At 38.4% G+C, this 7,493-nt stretch overlaps 1 long non-coding RNA gene across 1 annotated transcript; it reads right to left on the reverse strand.

Annotated features, from left to right (window-relative positions):
- Window positions 1-226: 226 nt before the first annotated feature.
- Window positions 227-2,011, reverse strand: LOC139431100 (uncharacterized). The gene is made up of 2 exons (XR_011641394.1): window positions 937-2,011; window positions 227-883 (listed from the first exon to the last, which is right to left on the reverse strand). It is a non-coding gene; the product is annotated as an uncharacterized lncRNA (long non-coding RNA).
- Window positions 2,012-7,493: the final 5,482 nt, after the last annotated feature.

Genomic DNA, 7,493 nt, shown 5'->3' on the forward strand with positions numbered 1-7,493 from the left:
AATTGATGAAATTTTAGGATGATTTAGAGGATGCCTTTAGCGATTGAAATCAACCATCCAAACACCGTAATGTATTACGGTTTCCGAGAAAAAAAATGTGTTATTAGACACTATAGGTATACAGCGCGGCGCGGACTTTGGGGGTGAATTTGACCCTGTTGGGCACCTCCAAAATTGATGAAATTTTAGGATGATTTGGAGGGCGGACTTTTGATAGAAAAAAAACTTTTGATAGAGAAAGAAATTTATTATATTAATGGTCTGTTTTACTTATAATTAAATTGTGTAATGGATTGAGAATATGATTATAATTACTTGCTACCGCGTTCCAGACCGTTTCCAACCCTTGTTCATTTAAGTAAATGTCATCCCTGTGTAGAAATTTGTATTAAATACATAAGAAAAGAAACATTTTTACGTTTTGTTACCCTTCCATCATGGTTCTGTTAACAATTGCTTCAATGTCGGTACAATTGATTTGCTTTTCAGCACAAAACCGTCGAATGTAATGATTGATTTCCTATAAAGGCATGGAGAGTATTTATTTATAGCATGACAGAGAAGTTATAATATCTTACGTTCACAGACTCGAAGTTTTTGCAGGGAGGAATTGTGCAAATTTGTATTCCTTTAGGATTTAAGGAAAGAAGGAAGCGGAAGAGGTGAGAATATTGGGACTTCAGTTGGGATGGTGATGTTTTATGGAGTACATCTTTAGTTCTTATCATTATAACGATATGACGTTCAACAATATCTCCACAAAAGCAAGGGTAACATGTTTTTGGAATACACTTTGCGCGCCGCAAAAGTTTTAGTATTGTTTGACCGCCTACTGCTAAGTCGAGGAAATATTTTCCGTTGCTTGACTGTTTTGGTTGTCGTCCTAAAATATATACCATTAGTAGGAATTAATTTCACATCTGTTAGAACAAATACTTTGTAGTTAGTTCTAGTACGTAGCATTCGGCAAAAATTACTATCGCCCAAAAACAGTAATTTCGTCGACATCTTCACTGGTCACTGGTTTTAACAAGAGATAACTAGAACAGCTGATCTCTGCAATAGCTGAGGAATCTTTATATATTATAAGTTTACTCCTCACCTTTCGGGCAAAATCTAAAAAATGTGTATGACGCTCTAAAACAACACCGAATAAGTCGGCAACTATTTTCCCGGAATGCACTTATAATGCAAAAAATATGGACATATTTTTTCCTTAATACCTGCGCCTTTTGTAACTGCACGTGGCGGAGTTCTTACCCTTTGCCAGTAACGACTAAAAGCCCATAAAACTACAAAATGCCTTTCTTAACAAAATTTATTTTTTCCATGAAATATTAAGAGTTTCGCAGTTTTCATAATCTATTAAAATCGCTAAAGGCACCTACTATCTGCTCTACATACGTGTACAATTTAATAACGAAATTGTTTCTCTGAAGCCGTGGTCGGTGTTTGGATGGTCGATTTAAATCGCTAAAGGCATCCTCTAAATCATCCTAAAATTTCGTCAATTTTGGAGGTGCCCAACAGGGTCAAATTCACCCCCAAAGTCCGCGCCGCGATCTGTACCTATAGTGTCTAATAACACATTTTTTTTCTCGGAAACCGTAATACCTTACGGTGTTTGGATGGTTGATTTCAATCGCTAAAGGCATCCTCTAAATCATCCTAAAATTTCATCAATTTTGGAGGTGCCCAACGGGGTCAAATTCACCCCCAAAGTCCGCGCCGCGCTGTATACCTATAGTGTCTAATAACACATTTTTTTTCTCGGAAACCGTAATACATTACGGTGTTTGGATGGTTGATATCAATTGCTAAAGGCATCCTCTAAATCATCCTAAAATTTCGTCAATTTTGGAGGTGCCCAACGGGATCAAATTCACCCCCAAAGTCCGCGCCGCGCTGTATACCTATAGTGTCTAATAACACATTTTTTTTCTCGGAAACCGTAATACATTACGGTGTTTGGATGGTTGATTTCAATCGCTAAAGGCATCCTCTAAATCATCCTAAAATTTCGTCAATTTTGGAGGTGCCCAACAGGGTCAAATTCACCCCCAAAGTCCGCGCCGCGATCTGTACCTATAGTGTCTAATAACACATTTTTTTTCTCGGAAACCGTAATACATTACGGTGTTTGGATGGTTGATTTCAATCGCTAAAGGCATCCTCTAAATCATCCTAAAATTTCATCAATTTTGGAGGTGCCCAACGGGGTCAAATTCACCCCCAAAGTCCGCGCCGCACTGTATACCTATAGTGTCTAATAACACATTTTTTTTCTCGGAAACCGTAATACATTACGGTGTTTGGATGGTTGATATCAATTGCTAAAGGCATCCTCTAAATCATCCTAAAATTTCATCAATTTTGGAGGTGCCCAACGGGGTCAAATTCACCCCCAAAGTCCGCGCCGCGCTGTATACCTATAGTGTCTAATAACACATTTTTTTTCTCGGAAACCGTAATACATTACGGTGTTTGGATGGTTGATATCAATTGCTAAAGGCATCCTCTAAATCATCCTAAAATTTCGTCAATTTTGGAGGTGCCCAACGGGGTCAAATTCACCCCCAAAGTCCGCGCCGCGCTGTATACCTATAGTGTCTAATAACACATTTTTTTTCTCGGAAACCGTAATACATTACGGTGTTTGGATGGTTGATATCAATTGCTAAAGGCATCCTCTAAATCATCCTAAAATTTCGTCAATTTTGGAGGTGCCCAACGGGGTCAAATTCACCCCCAAAGTCCGCGACGCGCTGTATACCTATAGTGTCTAATAACACATTTTTTTTCTCGGAAACCGTAATACATTACGGTGTTTGGATGGTTGATTTCAATCGCTAAAGGCATCCTCTAAATCATCCTAAAATTTTGTCAATTTTGGCGGTGCCCAACGGGGTCAAATTCACCCCCAAAGTCCGCGCCGCGCTGTATACCTATAGTGTCTAATAACACATTTTTTTTCTCGGAAACTGTAATACCTTACGGTGTTTGGATGGTTGATTTCAATCGCTAAAGGCATCCTCTAAATCATCCTAAAATTTCGTCAATTTTGGAGGTGCCCAACGGGGTCAAATTCACCCCCAATGTCCGCGCCGCACTGTGTACCTATAGTGTCTAATAACACATTTTTTTTCTCGGAAACCGTTATACCTTACGGTGTTTGGATGGTTGATATCAATTGCTAAAGGCATCCTCTAAATCATCCTAAAATTTCGTCAATTTTGGAGGTGCCCAACGGGGTCAAATTCACCCCCAAAGTCCTCGCCGCGCTGTGTACCTATAGTGTCTAATAACACATTTTTTTTCTCGGAAACCGTTATACCTTACGGTGTTTGGATGGTTGATTTCAATTGCTAAAGGCATCCTATAAATCATCCTAAAATTTCGTCAATTTTGGAGGTGCCCAACGGGGTCAAATTCACCCCCAAAGTCCGCGCCGCGCTGTATACCTATAGTGTCTAATAACACATTTTTTTTCTCGGAAACCGTAATACATTACGGTGTTTGGATGGTTGATATCAATCGTTAAAGGCATCCTCTAAATCATCCTAAAATTTCGTCAATCTTGGAGGTGCCCAACGGGGTCAAATTCACCCCCAAATTCCGCGCCGCGCTGTATACCTATAGTGTCTAATAACACATTTTTTTTCTCGGAAACCGTAATACATTACGGTGTTTGGATGGTTGATATCAATCGTTAAAGGCATCCTCTAAATCATCCTAAAATTTCGTCAATTTTGGAGGTGCCCAACGGGGTCAAATTCACCCCCAAAGTCCGCGCCGCGCTGTATACCTATAGTGTCTAATAACACATTTTTTTTCTCGGAAACCGTAATACATTACGGTGTTTGGATGGTTGATATCAATCGTTAAAGGCATCCTCTAAATCATCCTAAAATTTCGTCAATCTTGGAGGTGCCCAACGGGGTCAAATTCACCCCCAAATTCCGCGCCGCGCTGTATACCTATAGTGTCTAATAACACATTTTTTTTCTCGGAAACCGTAATACATTACGGTGTTTGGATGGTTGATATCAATCGTTAAAGGCATCCTCTAAATCATCCTAAAATTTCGTCAATTTTGGAGGTGCCCAACGGGGTCAAATTCACCCCCAATGTCCGCGCCGCGCTGTGTACCTATAGTGTCTAATAACACATTTTTTTTCTCGGAAACCGTTATACCTTACGGTGTTTGGATGGTTGATTTCAATTGCTAAAGGCATCCTCTAAATCATCCTAAAATTTCATCAATTTTGAAGGTGCCCAACGGGGTCAAATTCACCCCTAAAGTCCCATCCGCGGTTTATAATACTGATTTTTTTTCTCGAAAACCGTTAGGGCTTACGGTGTTTTGAAAATTGATAAAAATACTTAGAAGTGTGTTCTATTATGTGGTAGAATTTCGTTTAATTCGAAGGTGCCCATCAGGGCGAAAACATCCCTTTTTCGGGGGTGAGGGTTGAAAAAATTTTTTTTTACCAAATGGGGGTGGTTAGCTGTTCTTGAGGATAAGAGTGACCTGTGTGTGAAATTTGGTTACCCAAATCGTATTGGTTACGGAATTATTAATGTTTTAAGTTTATTGCTGGGATTTATGGATAACTTCACACCAGTTATTTGTTCAACTCTTGTTCCGACATTATGACACGAATTTTTTGAGTTGGTGTAAAAAGGATTTTTTTTTAAAGGTATCTCCATCGAAGAGCAGCCTCACTCTCCGTAACGGCAATTTGGCTTAAGCCGTAGAGTAGTAGGGGTAGGTCGTTGGTTTGTTGTCGAAGGACCATGAACAGATCCGGACTATGCCTGGTTATCTGATGTAGGAAGGTGGTGAAGTAAAGACGAGTAGATAATTAATTCATACTAAATTTTATTATAAAAATTTTCAGTTTATATACAAAACCTTAAAACTACAATGTACGATTGATTCCAAAACAATCGTGTCTTATTTACAAAAATTAAATTATCAATAATTATTTTGCGTCCTCAATTCTTGTTTGAGCACTGCCGATATCGATCCTTAATCGGCAATTGATCGATGGAGCTGCTGAGTTGCAGCGCTTCGTCAGGTGTTGTTGCGACCGGTAACTGGGTCGGTTCGAACCTTGCGTTATCACTTTTAATTTATTTCCTAATTTGTTTCTAATATTAAAAAAAATCTTTTTTGTTTAATTAAGATTAAACAATTATCAAGTTTTAACTTACCTCGTATGATATTATCGGATTCTTATAACACTTGCCAACTTCATTTATTCTGCGATGCTTCTACTATTGGTTATGCTACAGTTGCTTATATACGGTGTGAACATTTTGATCAGTCCATCAAGACCTACTTCATTGGTGGAAAGTTTCGTGTTGCACCATTAAAAACCATTTCCATTCCAAGACTGGAATTATGTGGAGCTACACTTTTCGTCGACTTTGTCTCAACAATAAAGGATGCCCTTTCATCAGGAATTAAGTTTGAATCAATTACTGTATGGTCTGATTCCAAAGTCATTCTTCGTTGGATTGATTCCATTCCTGGAAATTGGAAAATATTCATCGCCAATAGAGTTTCACATATTCAAGACGTGTTACCCGCAGAATCTTGGAGATATGTTCCATCTAATGAAAACCCAGCTGATTGTGCTTCACGGGGTCTTTATCACTATCAACTTATTTCCACATTTTTGATATTTTGCTTACCAAATTTTCCTCATTATCAAAAATAAAACGAATCGTATCTTATGTCCTTCGCTTCATTCAAAGAACCCAGAAGAAAAAACGATTTTATTCTTCTGTTGTATCTTCTTTCGAATTACAAGAGTCTCTTCATTTATTAGTAAAGCACGTCCAATCACAGCACTTTTCTGAAGTCCTTTGCTTTCTCACCAAAAACCAATTACTACCAAAACCAATCAGTAAACTAGCTCCTTTCTTAGATCGAGATGGGTTACTCAGGGTGGGTGGTCGGTTACATAATGCGGATGTGCCATTTGATCAAAAACATCAAGTGTTACTACCAAAAGTGTCGCGTTTAACTCATCTTATAATAGAAGAAACTCACCGTAAATTTTTGCATCCTGGACTTCGTACGTTTTCAGCAATATTGGCTCAACAGTACTGGATTGTGCCTCCTCGAAGTGCCATCTACCATGTTTTATCAAGATGTATCAAATGCTTCCGTGCCAAACCCAGATCGTATACACCATTCATGGCTGACCTTCCAAAGTTCCGAGTGACTGAACTCAAAGCATTTAATGTTGTTGGAATAGACTTCGCTTTCCCAATTCTCACCATCATGACAAGAGCCCGGATCCCAGTCTATTTATCTACAGCTTCATTTATTGCTGCCCTCCGAAGATTTCTTTCCCGTCGAGGTCAATGTTCGATGTTATTCTCCGATCAGGGAACGAATTTTGTTGGTGCTAGCCGCAAACTCCAAGAATTGGCAGATGTTAGTGAAACCACTTTGGGTATTCATTGGAAATTCAATCCATCAGGTGGGCGCCATTTTAACGGATTGGCTGAGGCTGGAATTAAGTCCATTAAGACACATCTTACAAGAGTGCCGGATCTCTAGCGAGAATCTTGTGAATTCTTGCACTGCTGGGCGTGTCTTTCACTACCTCACAGAACCTCCTCCAAGACTCTCTTTTTGCCTTACGTATATTTTTAGTGTAATTCGTTAGAGCTTGTTTATATTTCTCCGATTTACCTAATGTCTTGGTCCGGTTAAAAAGCCTCCGCATCTCTTGTCTTTCGGAGCTAAGAGATTCGATACACCAGAGTGTGCCCCGATTATTACTTTTCACCATCAGTGGACTGCTACTAACGAATTGCCACAGAGATCTACTCCATTGCTATTTCAATTTGATCACACGGTAGCGATGACACTAGTTAGGTTATCTGCAAGGCAACTCTTAAACAGGTCCCAAGTTAGTGCTACGGGGATTACGGTACAGTTCCGTTCAGATATAATGCGAAAAGAGCCGCTCGTAGAGGTATAAAATTGTGCTAGAAATGACCTACGTTCACGAAGCATTCAATCCAGGTTTTACCTGCTCTGTAGTGTTGTAAAAGTTCCGAACAGGCAAGCGGGGTAATGTGATTTATGGCCAAGATGACTGAATCACAAAGAAAAATTAAGAAAATAAATAGGTATAAGCAATCCATTTACTTTACACAATTCCTGTAGTAAAGGAAAATAATTACTAATAAGTACTGTATTACTTTGGTAATAAAATGGAACGATAAGTCGAACCTCAAAAGAAATGAAAAGTATATATTGATAATAAGTTATGTATAAACTATATATTGCAATATATCGCAAACCATTTTAGTATAATAAAATCAAAAATCAATATAATGAAATATAAAACTCCTATATAACAAAAAATATAATATATTATTATACATACAAAATATAATAAATATTATAATAATCTAATTGTAGTATTTTGTATAATACCCATTATTCTCTATGCAACATTGCAATC

This window comes from Onthophagus taurus, chromosome 8, assembly GCF_036711975.1.
Source record: "Onthophagus taurus isolate NC chromosome 8, IU_Otau_3.0, whole genome shotgun sequence".
NCBI classification, from domain to species: Eukaryota; Metazoa; Arthropoda; class Insecta; order Coleoptera; family Scarabaeidae; genus Onthophagus; species Onthophagus taurus.